Raw genomic sequence first — 15,979 nt, 5'->3', positions numbered from 1 at the left:
CCTTTTATACATTGTCGTGTTTCTTTAGAAATAAACAATGGACAAATAGTCTTTAAACACTTCAGATGTAAAGTTATTCGCTGTCAAAGTGACGTCAAAATGAATGGCAGTCAATGGAATGCTAACGGGAGGTGACGGCTTGTTAGCATCAAAATGGCGCCATAGGAGGTTCAGGTACGAGGAGAAGCTTACCTCCTTGGTGTTTGCTCTCAGGCAAATGCATTTTGACACAAATGTTTGACAAAGACTGTCACGTAAACCTGTTACGATCTGTGATTGAGGATACGTCAGGACGCACGCATACGTACGATAATACAGGAAGTCAAATGAACAGATTCACGTGTGTTAAGTTACGACATGTTGGAATAAAGTCGAGCTAAAGACAACCTACCGTCTCCTCATAAATATATTTTAGACGAGCTTTGATTGAATTAGGGCTGCACAATATATTGTTTTTTTTTAATCATCATCGCAATATCAACTTGCACTATAAACACATCGCGAAAGGCACATTTCTTTGTCACTTTTTTTTTTGTGACAGTTACGTTACATTCAATTGTTCAATAAAAGAATGTTGGAAATCATTTCCTTTCATTTGTTTTAAATTCACCAAGCAATTTGTTGTATTTTAGCAGAATACTGAAAGCGGCAGAAGTGAGTACACTTTAATATCTGTTTATTTATCGCAAGTAATATCGCGATATTTAACAAAGTTATCGCATATCTCGCTCATATCGTGCAGCTCTAATAAGAATAGAATCTGTTACATTCCATCCTGTAAAAACTGAGCAAAGTCTCTCTCAGATGTTTCTACTGGTATCATGTAATGGTAACACTGGTTTCATTCCTGAAGATTATTCTGAACCTACCTTGAACCAATCCTCCTTTTCTTACGGAGCCTCTTTCTTTTATGTCTGAGATAAGAAAGAGGCTTTTCTTTCCTATCTTAAGTGAAAGGAGCAATTGTTAGAAAATGTATTCTTGTGCGTTTCATTAAACCTTTGCCCTCTCCTCCACAATGAGGCCCAGTTTTTGATCTTGTGCCACTTTCAATCTGATTGTTCCAGTGCCCTGTTATGAACTCTGAACTTTTACTTTTATTGATACAGATTAAACCCAGTCGTATGCATTAATGAATAAATGAAGGAGCACATGGAAACACATGACTGCAGACTTGTTGTTTTCCTCGAATGGATTGATAATCACTCATGGGGTTTTACTGGGGGTTTTTTTTGTGACTGTTTGGCCTCTGAAAGCTGTTGAAAACATGGGTGTCAACCAGAAAAACAAGCACTTCCTCATTCCTGAGACTCTTTTGGCAGGTTAGTGGTTCTCGGACGATGACACACAGTGTTTATCCAGCTCAGGTGACCGGCTCAGCATCTCAAAGTCCAACTGTCAAAACAATATCAAAGTTCAGTTTGGTCATGATTCAGCTGAGAGGAGGGTTTTTCATCCACAACTTTGTTTTTTTCTGGTTTTCTACTTACAAGTCAACAAATAAACTGCACTACACTACAACTGTTCCCCAATATTTCGGCAATACAATGGTTTCTTAAACACGCATATTCCTCTCAAGTTCTATGGGCTTTCTACCATTTTAAACCACTTTTAAAAATTGTTTTAAGGACTATATATGAAGAGAGAACGACGACTGGTCACTTCAAGAGCTTTCTTTGTTTTTCTGAAAACTCACAAAAAAAAAAAAAAAAAAATCACTTTATTGTTTTTGTATCGGGTTACAAAACAGACAAACTGATTGTGATTTCTGCCTCCCAACATCACAAAATGTTTTACTTAATCGCATGAAGAAAAAAAGTACATTTCAGGCACAAAATTGGCTCTTCATCAGTTACAAAGGAATCGGACAAAGAAAGGGACAAATTCAATAACAACTTTAATAACAATGGTAAAAAAAATGGTAAAAGCATTTGAAAGTCAGATTGCAGATGGGAAACTATTTTGAATGGCAGATAGTTTAACAAGCAGGTAAAACAGCAACCTGCCAAGGAGTCAAATTGGGCTTCAAACACTGTACATTTTAAAAGGTAACAGTGTTGGGAGTCCTTGGAAGGCCGAAACCTCAAGTCAGATAGTTTTAAGCATCGTAGTCTTGTAAAGAAAGTTTACATTGGTCCACAGGCGGGATTATCTCTATGTTTCTAGGGTCCCATGTTCCCAAAGGGCTCAATGCTCACAGGGTCCTACATAGAGTTTGAAATTATGGTTTGAGAGAGGAGTGGATTAAGGTAAATTTAGTCTATAACCATGACCCTCCACTTCGGGGATTCCGCCGTAGCCGTCAGAAATTCCACCGTATGTCCTCCTTTTTGGCCGGTTCGCCGTTACCTTCCAGCTTTCTTTGTGCTGGTGTTCTAAACTCCGGTGGATTCATGAGGACTATGGTTAACTGCTCCTCAGATCTCTGCAGGGTAAATCCAGACAGCTAGATAGACTATCTGTCCAAACTGAGTTTTCTGTTGCACGACTAAAACAACTTTTCAACGTACACAAGTTCCTTCAGTGGCTCCGTCAGGCGCTTAGCGCCGCCCAAGACGATTGTGATTGGTTTAAAGAAATGCCAATAAACCAGAGCATGTTTTTCTCCTCCGCAACACTGTGGAGGAAGGTCCAGTAAAGGAAGACTACGTTAAATTGAACCTCGCGTTAGCATTTCAGAGCTACGTCCTCTCAAAGTGGTTCTGTTGCTCTTCTTTCTTTTTTGAGTTGGTCTAGTATTGTGTTGGGTTTGGAGCTTGTGTGTCTCTTGATATAAACTTACATGATAAAAAATTTGTAAGGGCTACCTTCGAAGTTATAATTGCAGAGGAACGAATGAAAGTGGGCATTTCAAATGCAGTGTGAATGCAAAGAATCTGTTCAGCCACTGTGGAGATATCAATGTCAAAAGTCAAGAAAAGAAATCAGGAAAACTGCCTGCAAATTTGAGGGCATAGGTTTCAAGGAGATAGTAAAAAAAGTTTTTGGTATTTAAAGGACCAGGGTTAATTACACTTACGCAAAATAACAACTTTAATGTGAAATTGTGCTGAGAATTCCCCCTTCAACAAGTTCTCTGTAAACTAAATAAAGGGCTGTGGTTCAGCTTGAGGATTCAAGATACTGGCCGCAAAACTTATCAGCAATCAGATCAAAAAATTATTGCCGCTGACTGACATTTTGGTTTTTTTGGCCTCATTGCTGAACGGACAGGAAGGTCAAATGTTGGTCAAACTCAAGGGTCTTAGCCAAAGTTGTTAGTTTGAAATGCCACCTCTGATGTCTGCACATATTATCAGATATCTGTCATTTTAGTAAAACATGTATGTCTTTAAACCTTGATGTATTACTCTCTTTATACAACTGCCCTCTGATTGCACCGAGATAGAAATTTAGAAACTTTTTCTGACGACATCTGGGCTTCTAAACACGTCAGCATGAGTAGTTTCAAGACTGAAAAAAGACATTGATATCAGCTGTACTTTTTGTGGAGAACTAAATGAAACGTTATGTTGGTCTTGCACACATACAAAGAAACTTTGGAGCAGAATGTCACATTTTATTGCTGATCATTTAATCTCAATTTACATTAGGCCTACTTTGGTAAAATGTATTGTTTGGATTTACTCAAAATGATAGAAATGTGTGTTCAGAATATTATGCAATAAATGTACTAATTTTATCCAAATTCAGTCAAAAAAAGGAGAAAAAAAAGAAGCCAAGCTTTATGAAGCTGGATGCAATACATTGTTTCCATATCTAACTGTACAAATATGCTGTTAAATCATGTGACCTCTGTAAACTTTACAAAATATTTATTCTAATCTTTTTGCTTTTGTTTGGTAATAAATATATTTTTTATAACCCCTTAATCTCCCTGGCTTGTTTGTTTTTTGTTAATCTTGATTGTAGACTCAAGATTGTCCTGAGATTATATTGTATGTCCATGTCTGTCAATAAAGAATGATGATAATAAAAAAGAGTGGTTTCAAGATACACTCTCATACATTTTAGGTATTTAAGTGGCCCTCAGAGTAAACCTAAAAGCTACAGGACTGAGATAAAAGATATGCCCTAGTAGCTGTTTGTCATGTGTCTTACTGCATGCTACCTGCCCAGCACCAAACAGTAAATCTGCTAGCTAGCTAGCTAGCTAGTAACTACAGTTAGCCACTAGCTAGCTGGTGAAGATAATGGAGCATTTAGCAGCTAAAGAGTCAAATGTTTTTCTCAGGAATAAGAGCTAAAATGAAAGTGAATATTAGACTTACATTCATCAGAAGGACAGAAACACAGCACAAAATGGATGCTAATTTTTCTCCCTGTCTGCTGGATATGTAAATTAGCAGTTAACACCATATCATCCAACCCATCATCAGGTGTTTGCACTTATTGTACTTGATTAGACCTCTCCTTTGGTTTGGCTTTATTTAACATCTCCCTGACTGTCTTAAAGGGCCGGCCACACCACATTTGTACAATACAATAATTCAGGGATTTTTGTAGGCCAACCCGGAAGTTAGTATTTTCCAATTTCTATAGAATTATTGCAGGCAGAATATATCATGGGCTCTGTGGCACACAGAAGTTTATGATATTTACCATTTTGTTTAGCAAGATAATCTTCACAAATGAACACCACTTTTATGATTTTTGACAGGTAAATGTAATTGCCAGAAGCAAAAGACTATAAACGAACTACATCATGGTCATATGACTTCAACGTCACGACCACTAAACTTCCAACTTGTAATTTGACTTTGCATGTTTGGATGTTTAAAATCTAGCTGTGGTCTCCATTAGCCACTTGTTTGACGCCTTTTTTAGGACACGTACAAGCTTAAAAATTCCTGAGTGGGATATTTACTAACACATTTTATTTGCGTTGTAGAACAAAAATTTAAATCTCTTATGCTTGTGGGATACACAGACCTTATTTCAGGCACCTAACCAACTCATTTTTAACTAATTTCCAGGTTTTAGGACTCATTCCTGCATACCTCGAGGCTATAGCACGTTGTGGTGACAGTGCTAATCCTAGAATACAAAATGGAGGAAGCTAGTTCATTAGCTGTGTTTCACCATTCACTTCTGTTGAACCTGCTCTGCTGAAGTATAAACTGCTCTACAGCAAAGGCAGACAAGTTATACAATATACAAACATACATTCAGTTTGGTTATCTAAATGCTAAAAAAACGATTAAACGAAAGGAAGGCTAGACGGGCATTAAAGGCTGGAACAAATAGTATCTCCTGGGCACGCAATAGCATTTTGTGGCCCCACATATTTCTTCTATCTGTGACCCTCCTGGGGCTCCGAAGCCTATGGGGTAGCTTAAACGTATTAAAACATATAAAAAAACATGATTCATATCATTCAGTGTGTGCAGGAAAAGGTTTAGGAGTTGATGGAGTAGGTTTGGCTAATGCCAAATGGTACGCTCTCTGACACTGCCTTTAATCCAGATGAAGCCATGGATGTTTTTTTACCCAGTGAACCCCTCTGTAGCCTGGGGGAGATCGCCTACCGCTGCCCTGCTGACTACCAGAACCCCATAGTGAGGCTCAGCGGAGAGATATGATGATGAAGTATTTGTGTGAGTGTGTGTGGAAGTTGAGGGCCAGGCCAGTGGACCAAGCAGGGGGCATTTCAACACCAGCATGTGACCTGCTAGGGTTCCATCACTGATGGATGAACCAGTGGGCCCACTAGGGATGAAGACTGGTACTAGAGTTTCAAAACAACACCTAGTGTGTGTTGCTGTGTGTGTGAGTGCATATGTGTTTACCGTATGTGCATGATGTGGGCCAAGGCTTGGAGTCCAATGTGTGGATCTGCTGTACTCAGCTTTTCAACTATTAGTGCAGCTATGAGCATCTTCGTCAGTAAGTGAATCCTTCCCGTAAACACACACAAACACACTCACAGGTGGTTTCCCTAATGAGCGAGGATGCGTCAGAGTTTGGAAGATGAGGGCCAGGTCAGTGGACCAAGCAGGGGGCATTTCAATACCAGCATGTGACTTGCTAGGGTTTTATTACTGATGGACGAACCAGTGGGCCCAATGGGGATGAAGACTGGTGCTAGAGTTTCAAAACAACACAGAGTGTGTGCTATTAGCATCTTCATCAGTGAGTGAATCCTTCCGCAAACACACTCGCAGATGGTTTTCCTAATGAGCGAGGATGCGTCAGAGTGTTTCACATGAGCCCTCGTTTCCAATTACGCCAAGCGGGAGGCCTGACCTCGTTGACGCTCAGCAACATCATCTTTAAGAAAGAATCCATCGAGAGGGGTAACACCTTCTCACATCCTAGAAAGTTTCCTATTTAGGTAGCAAGTGAGAGGAGAAGTTGTCATTTTACCCAAAATAAGACATGAATATCAAGTTATATGCAGAAGAAGAACCTAGAATTACATATATGTGAGCATTTTGTTCTATTCATGCTGAATCCATCATATTATGTATTGGCAGTGTTGGGGAGTAACGGAACACATGTACCGGCGTTACGTATTCAGAATACAAATTATGAGTAACTGTATTCCGTTACAGTTACAATTTAAATAGTTGGTATTTAGAATACAGTTACATTGTTGATGTTTGATTACATGACGAAACTTCTCTGTTTCACGAGTTTATTCACTCTCTAAATAAATTAAGGCAAGTCCATGCATTTCCCAGAAGCCCCAATATGAAAACAAAAAAATTTGCTATTTGCCAGCAACCAACTTCCTTTCAGCGTCCAAATTACTCTACCTCCCCTGGCTTTAAGAAGCATCTTAAAGCCAGGGGTAGTCGTCTGCTGTAGTTTTACTGGTCACCTTGCTATTTTATAATTGTATCAGGTAGCTGCTTAGTTGACGTGCAACTTTACATTCTCCTATGTGCTGATTTACTAACCCCAGAGCCGTTGAAAGACTGATTAGCCCCGTTTGACATGCTAGCTAACGTTAGCTAAAATTAGCTTGTGGTAGCTTAGACTGCGGTTAGATTTTTGTGGTATGCAGTTTGGGACTACAAATACAACAATCTATCTGCTTGTTCAGGTACACATTCAGCCAGTTGGAACAGAAGAACACACCAGAATAGGCCTGTTTAGTAAGCAGGATTTGATGGCCGCATTCCTACACTTATAAAATGCAATTCAATGTGGAAGTAATCCAAGTATTCAGAATACGTTACTCAGATTGATGGAATACTTTACAAATGACATTTTTGGGCATGTATTCTGTATTTTGTAACGGAATACGTTTTGAAAGTATTCTCCCCAACTTATTGGATGATTTCAACTTTTTCATGTTGTGTGGGTAATCTGGTTCAGACCAGTTTTCTTTGCTGGTATTTGTGTGTGTCCTCGGACCCTGTGCTGTAATACTGCCATCTGCTGGTTATTGGCTGTATTAGAAGACGCTTTTTTCAAATAATTTGGGAGTTGGCAGATCAACCCTTAACACTTGAAGGGAAAATCACATTTCCACCCATAACTCCACCTATTTCCCTAACAAATTTGCAATTAATTTACATAAATTATACCTTGGACGTTAAGGCCACTATAGAGGTCTAGGGCCCTGGCAAGAGTTTCCCACTACTTCACTGATTATTTACTATATTTATCATAGATATTATTGACGTTACCTTGAACGAATTTTTCATGTTACAAATAAAATTCTGCTGGATGTGTAAATTAGCAGTTAACACCATATCATCCAACCCATCATCAGGTGTTTGCACTTATTGTACTTGATTAGACCTCTCCTTTGGTTTGGCTTTATTTAACATCTCCCTGACTGTCTTAAAGGGCCGGCCACACCACATTTGTATCTTTGACCAATACAATAATTCAGGGATTTTTGTAGGCCAACCCGGAAGTTACCATTTTCCAATTTCTATTGGATTATTGCATTTTCATGTTACAAATAAAATTCATTGATTGATTGAGATACATTATATTGTGGAGATTTATATATAGCTTATATGTAACTGTGTTTTTTTTCTAAATATTGTAGATAAATGGCAAATTAAATAGGGCATTTTTCACTATTTTGTGACATTTTATGGAGAAAACAATCAATTAATTGAAAAAAATTGTCAAATGCATCAATAATGAAAATGACCATTAGTTACACAGTTATACAAATAGAGTGATAACAGAAGTAACGCTAACTTTATATGCTTTCCAATTTCTCCTATTTTGTGCTAAGCTAAGCAGCTGCTGGCTGTAGCAATATATTTATCAGACAAATATGAGATTGCTATTAATCCTCTCATCAATCCTCAAACCACGCAGTGAATAAGCGCATTTCTCAAAAAGTCGACTAAGTGTCTCTGTTATTTTAGCATGAGCATTTAAAGTGCTCATAGTATGCTTTTTGGCTTTTTCCCTTTCCTTTATTGTGTTGTGTATCTTTTTGTGAATGCAATTGGTTAACAAAGTGAAAAAGCCCAAAGTCCACCCCAAAGACTTACCATCTCCAACAGAAAACACTGTTCACAAACTGCTCCAAACAGCTCTACTGTAGTCCAGCCTTTACTTCAGAGACAAACGTGGTCACTTTGTAACACGTTCTAATGTTCGCCTAGCTGCTAGCATGGCACGCCCTCATACTCTGCTTCTGACTGGCTAGTAGTCTTTACCTATCTACTGCGCATGTGCGACTCCCAACAAAGATGGTACAGCAGTGAGATGTCTCACTCTGTAGCTAAAACAGAGAGCTCAACACACAGGGTGAAAAGAAGAGCTGCAGCAATGTGCAGTACAACAAAAATATGGTGTTTTTTGAAAATTAAACCATGTAAACCTATTCTGATATAAACCTCTAAATACAATTATGAACCTGAAAATGAGCATAATATGAGCACTTTAAGCAATACATTGTTTCCATATCTAATTGTACAAACAAAACAGCTATTAAATCATATGACCTCTGTAAGCTTTACAAAATATTTATTCTAATCTTTTTGTTTTTGTTTTGGTAATAAATATATTTTTTTATAACCCCTTAATCTCCCTGGCTTGTTTGTTTGTGATTGTAGACTCAAGATGTACAGAAGATGTCCTGAGATTGTATTGTATGTCCATGTCTGTCAATAAAGAATGATAATAATAAAAAGAGTGGTTTCAAGATACACTCTCATGCATTTTATACCACACCATATCATCCAACCCATCATCAGGTGTTTGCACTTATTGTACTTGATTAGACCTCTCCTTTGGTTTGGCTTTATTTTTCAACTCCCTGACTGTCTTAAATCCACACCACATTTGTATCTTTCATAGGGCTGTCAAAATAAGGCGTTAATTTCGATTAATTAATCTGAGAAAAAATAACGCGTTAAAAAAAAACTAACACAGATTAATCCATTCCATATTGACGTTTGACCCAGAGCCGTTCTAGCCACCATTCGACTGTAAAATGAAGGAGGGAGACGAGAATGTTCTGCCTGGATCATTAATTGGAACATTTACTTGTAAAACTCTTCTTCCTGCCAACCCTGGCTACCGAAATCTGGTACCACTGATATGTCTGCGCTTCTCTCTGATGCTCTGAAACAGACGATACAGACAACACAAACACCACTGCACATGACGCTAGTTAACACTATACTCGACAGCAGCTAACGTTAACCTACCGCTAGCTAGTAGCTGTATTAAACACGGTTAAAACGCTTACAGCTAACTGTCAGTACCCGATCCATACCGCCTGTACGATCCGTTCTGCGCATGCGCATAATTACGTAGTAGAAAACTAACAATGTCCCTGTGCGATTTGTACCACGCATGTGTTGAAACACTTTACGACCAAACATCACAACTTTTTTATTAAATCTTTATTATACAATAGTCATAGCTACAAACAATCGAGACTTGTCACTGATCCAAAACCGTGTAGCGACGTCGTTGTTGTGTATGTTAATGTTTTTACTCTTAATACTTCGTCTTGACTAATAACCATAGACTGTCTATTATTAATGCGATGAAGTGTAAACGTACTTAAGTGTCCTTTTGAAGACGGGATGACAGCTCTTCCAGCCACCACTGCTGTATACCACTATAGTAGCTACATGCTAATGGGGGTAAACATGTCATCTTAGCTGGCAATGTTGTTAAATTCTCCCCAATTCCAGGTCACATTCCTGCTGAAACATGTCCGATTGTGTAGTGTTTGGTTCAGAAGCCTTTATCTGCTATATTATAAACTATTTTTGACGTTAGAAAGTGCTGCTTCGTTCCACTACAATCGAACATTAGCATACTCATAGCTAACTATTATAGCTGCATGCTAACGCGACATAGCTGAGCATATATAGCTTGCTATATATGTACGTATGTAGCAGGACTTTGTACCGTAAAAAATCATCAATAAAGGCTTCTAAACCAAATACTAAACAAATACAAATTTGGGGTGAAATGTCCAGCATTGAGCTACATAATAGTTTGCTGGTCTCTCACACAGATCTCATTTGTAGCCCTGTTTTTACCTGATACTTTCATTGAAGTACAAACACATGAAGTGAGAGGTATACACATGCTTGAACTTTATTTAAAGCATGATTAACCTGAAGCAGTCATGACTTAAAACACCAAAGCAAGGCTTCTAGCTCAGGCTATCTAGCGTTAGCAAATTACCTTCAAAGTTGCAAAGAAATGATGAAATGTAAAATTTGAAGCCTTTATTTAATTTGCTACATGGTGTAGTACTGGATGGCCGGACGACCCTCCGTATATCATTAACAGATACTTTAGGCAACTCCAGCAAACACCTTGTAAACTTCATCTCTGCCATCATAACGGTCTACTGTCACTGTCTAATGTTTTCTTCTGGTAACCAGAAATGTCCAAACATCCTTACGCCAATGAGTGCATAGAGCTGTGAAGTTTGCCGGTGTTCGCGAGAGCGTAGAACTGATCAGGAAGTGTCGTAAAACACGTTGAGTTTCTGCGCATGCGCTGAATTGTGCGCATGCACAGAATGGATCTTACAGGCGTTACGGATTGGGTACTGACACTAACGCTAAACGGTGTAAAGTTTGACTGTGTTTTACTGTAGAGGATTCAACACCGGTATGTAACAATCTGTAGCTGCCATCAAAAAAACAACACAGACGGTGCGTCCAATGAAGCTGGTAAACTACAGCCTCGTGGTGCATTTGAAGTTATTGTAAATGTCCTTTTCCCATCTGGTGGTTGTTTTTGTCGTTCAACAGCAATTTACTAGTGAAATAAGTTATTGTTATTGTTATACATTATTATTAAACATTTAATTTTGACTATATGGCCTTAGCAATAAACAAGCCGTTCTTTAATGTCACCAACTGTTGTTTAGTACCCTTTTTTTTTCTTTTCTTTTTTTACTTTATTAAAAAGTATCGGTTCAGGCACCGTTAATTATGTATGCGATTCATTTCGATTAATTAATCACAGAGTATGTAATTAATTAGATTACATTTTTTAATCGATTGACAGCCCTAATCTTTGACCAATACAATAATTCAGGGATTTTTGTAGGCCAACCCGGAATTTTATTGCAGGCAGAATATATCATGGGCTCTGTGACACACAAAAGTTTATATTTACCATTTTGTTTAGCAAGATAATCTTCACAAATGAACACCACTTTTATGATTTTTGACAGGTAAATGTAATTGCCAGAAGCAAAAAGCTATGGGCTATAAATCAAAGTCACGACCACTAAACCTCCAACTTGTAATTTGACTTTGCATGTTCGGCATGATGTTTAAAATCTAGCTGTGGTCTCAATTAGCCACTTGTTTGCAACCACCTTTTTTAGGACACGTACAAGCTTTAAAATTCCAGAGTGGGATATTTACTGACACATTTTATTTGAGTTGTAGAACAAAACGGTCCACAGACCTTATTTCAGGCACCTAACCAACTCATTTTTAACTAATTTCCAGGTTTTAGGACTCATTCCTGCATACCTCGAGGCTATAGCACGTTGTGGTGACAGTGCTAATCCTAGAATACAAATTGGAGGAAGCTAGTTCATTAGCTGTGTTTCACCATTCACTTCTGTTGAACCTGCTCTGCTGAAGTATAAACTGCTCTACAGCAAAGGCAGACAAGTTATATGAGACAGGAGTCAATGCTACAAACACAATGTGTTATTGCCCCGTTAGCAACCAAGCTATCTTAGTAGTTTGCTAACTGACAGCAAACTTGCTAGCTCAGATAGCTCACATATTTCTTCTATCTGTGACCCTCCTGGGGCTCCGTAGCCTATAGGGTAGCACTAGCTTAAACATATTAAAGGGGCGCTATCAAGGGGGTAAGCGTCTGTCAACAACCTGTAGCTCCTATGGCGCCATTTTGATGCTAACAAGCACTCACCCGCCGTTAGCATTCTATTGACTGCCATTCATTTTGATGTCACTTTGACAGCGAATAACTTTACATCTGAAGCGTTTAAAGACTCTATTTGTCCGTTGTTTATTTCTTAAGAAACACGACAATGTATAAAAGGCTCCATTACCTTGTATCTCACGTTATGGCTCCGTAGCAGACGTATTTGTAAAAATAGGCTAACGATTGTGTCATAACCACGCGACACTATCGCATAGTAGAGGAATTACCGTACAGTACAGGAGAAGCTCGCAGGCAGTTTAGACTCACATTAGCTGTTTAAGTTTAATTAGTAATGTTAACTAGCATCTTAGTTAGCAATAATTAACCTGTGCCTATGTTATCTCCTTACATAGACCTACGCTCTCCGTCTCTGCAAGATTGGGAATGATTGAGATGTCTCTTGTCTCTCTCAGTTGGAGGTGGCGCAGTAACGCTCAGCCCTCACCGGAAAAGCGCTTCTAATATCCTTCACTGGTCTCCGTCCAGAGCAACGGGATCTGTTGGTCCATTGTATATACTGTCTATGGGCGCTATGCAGTTTTGGCCATTTCTTCTCTGTTTTCTCACTTTTTGCTGGCAGGTTTCTCTATAGAGCTCCCCCTACAGCTTCGAAATAGGTATTTGGCAGCAACTATGTTTACTTGTGTCTGACTCCTCGCTCGGTCAATGTGCTGTTTCCTCTTTCTCTGTTCTTCCGACAATGCTTTCCTAGCTTTCTGCTTCTTTATTGCCGGCTCAGCCATGACGATAGTGTGAAAAACTCCATCGCTACCTTGTTAGCCGGTTCCTGAATGGGCGTATGTGTGCAGTGCCATGAAGCAATTCGTTACATCGCGAGAACTGATATCACGCGATCCTTCCTGTCGCTGTGGCTGGCGGCTCACCGGCCGAAAGTTGCAAGGGTGGTTTTTCCGCTCACAGGAGCTATGGGGGAGCGAGACGACAACCATTCAACCTGAAAAAAGTCATATAACCATTCCAATGACTCCGAAGTTGTTCAGTTAAGGTAAATTATGCTAACAAACCTGCATAGTTCCCCTTTAAAGAAAACATACTGAAGACATGACCTCAGTGTCTTCATTGGTAGATGATGCCAGCTTAGGTCCCCTAATATGGCCACCAGAGGGTGAGTTACATCACCTAATTATATAAGCCTGATTCATATCATTCAGTGTGTGCAGGAAAAGGTTTAGGAGTTGACGGAGTAGGTTTGGCTAATGCCAAATGGTACGTTTTCTGACACTGCCTTTAATCCAGATGAAGCCATGGATGTTTTTTTACCCAGTGAACCCCTCTGCAGCCTGGGGGAGATCGCCTAGCGCTGCCCTGTTGACTACCAGTGTGAGTGTGAGTGTGTGGAAGTTGAGGGCCAGGCCAGTGGACCAAGCAGGGGGCATTTCAACACCAGCATGTGACCTGCTAGGGTTCCATCACTGATGGATGAACCAGTGGGCCCACTAGGGATGAAGACTGGTACTAGAGTTTCAAAACAACACCTAGTGTGTGTTGCTGTGTGTGTGAGTGCATATGTGTTTACCGTATGTGCATGATGTGGGCCAAGGCTTGGAGTCCAATGTGTGGATCTGCTGTACTCAGCTTTTCAACTATTAGTGCAGCTATGAGCATCTTCGTCAGTAAGTGAATCCTTCCCGTAAACACACACAAACACACTCACAGGTGGTTTCCCTAATGAGCGAGGATGTGTCAGCAAGTTTCACGAGCCATCGTTTCCATTTCCAAGGAGGGGTAACACCTCCTTCTCACATCCTAGAAAGTTTCCTATTTAGGTAGCAAGTGAGAGGGCTTTCGAGGTATCTGCCAGAGCAGATGCTATAGATTATAACTGTCAACAGTCATAACTTATAACTGGATATGTACTGGAAGCGAAAGTGCCTTCCACTACAAAATGATGACATTAAACTAACACTTACCATGTAGAGAGGTGAAGTCCGGTCCCACTTTTAGGTCGGATTCTAATCAACTCACATTCAGTTGTCAGTGTAGGAGCCACATATTGTATGTTGTTTATGGTCTCATTTATGTTATTTATTGATTATTATATTGTGCACTTATATTGTAGGTGGTGGGCGTTTTCATCGCAGTTTGAGCGGAAGTGATAACATATTTGTTTGCTCACCTGGGTTTTTTGGGCTTGACAGAGAGGGGGTGAGCCTGGGAGAGAACTAACGCACTTATTTTGACTCACAAAGTAACTTTACATTTGGTAACTGCAGTGCTAGTTGTATTTTACGTGTGGAGGAATACAATACAATCTCGAGCGCGTCACAGTGTGTTTATGCATCTCTCTGTGTTTAGTCCCTCGCGGCAGCACTTCGTTGGACTGTTACAGCCGCAACTGTCAGCATATTGGACAGTCAAATTAGGACTTTTACCCAAGTTGTCATTTTACCCAAACGTTGTCATTTACCCAAAATAAGACATGAATATCAAGTTATGTGCAGAAGAAGAATGAATAGTTACATATATGTGAGCATTTTGTTCTATTCATGCTGAATCCATCATATTATGTAGTGGATGATTTCAACTTTTTCATGTTGTGTGGGTAATCTGGTTCAGACCAGTTTTCTTTGCTGGTATGTGTGTGTGTCCTCGGACCCTGTGCTGTAATACTGCCATCTGCTGGTTATTGGCTGTATTAGAAGACACTTTTTTGGCAACCCTTAACACTTGAAGGGAAAATCAAATTTCCACCCATAACTCCACCTATTTCCCTAACAAATTTGCAATTAATTTACATAAATTATACCTTGGACGTTAAGGCCACTATAGAGGTCTAGGGCCCTGGCAAGAGTTTCCCACTACTTCACTGATTATTTACTATATTTATCATAGATATTATTGACGTTACCTTGCACGATTTTTCATGTTACAAATATAATGCATTGATTGATTGAAATACATTATATTGTGGAGATTGATATATAGCTTATATGTAACTGTGTTTTTTTCTAAATATTGTAGATAAATGGCAAATTAAATAGGGCATTTTTCACTATTTTGTGACATTTTATGGAGAAAACAATCAATTGAAAGAAATTGTGAAACGCATCAATAATGAAAATGACCATTAGTTACACAGTCATACAAACAGTGATAACAGAAGTAACGCTAACTTTATATGCTTTCCAATTTCTCCTATTTTGTGCTAAGCTAAGCAGCTGCTGGCTGTAGCAATATATTTATCAGACAAATATGAGATTGCTATTGATCCTCTCATCAATCCTTAAACCACAGACAGTTAAAGAAATGGACCAACAGATCCCGTTGCTCAGGAAAGAGACCAGTAAAGTATATTAGAAGATCTAATATTATTATTAGAAGCACTTTTAAAAGAAAAGTAGAAAAGTATTAGCCATCAAAATATCCTTAAAGTACTAAAAGTACAAGTACTCCTGCAGAATGGCCCATTTCAGATCATATATATTAAATAACTGGATTATAATTATTGATGCATTAATGTTTATCATTTAGTATGTGTTCATAAACAGCAAATTTACTCCACCATTGTTGTTGCTATACAGTATTTGGCAATAGGTGTATGCTACAGTACATTGGCTTTCCAAGAGAAATACAGCAGAAGTAGCAAAGTACA

Source organism: Sander vitreus, chromosome 19 (assembly GCF_031162955.1).
Source record: "Sander vitreus isolate 19-12246 chromosome 19, sanVit1, whole genome shotgun sequence".
NCBI lineage: Eukaryota > Metazoa > Chordata > Actinopteri > Perciformes > Percidae > Sander > Sander vitreus.
This window is presented reverse-complemented; position numbering follows the sequence as displayed.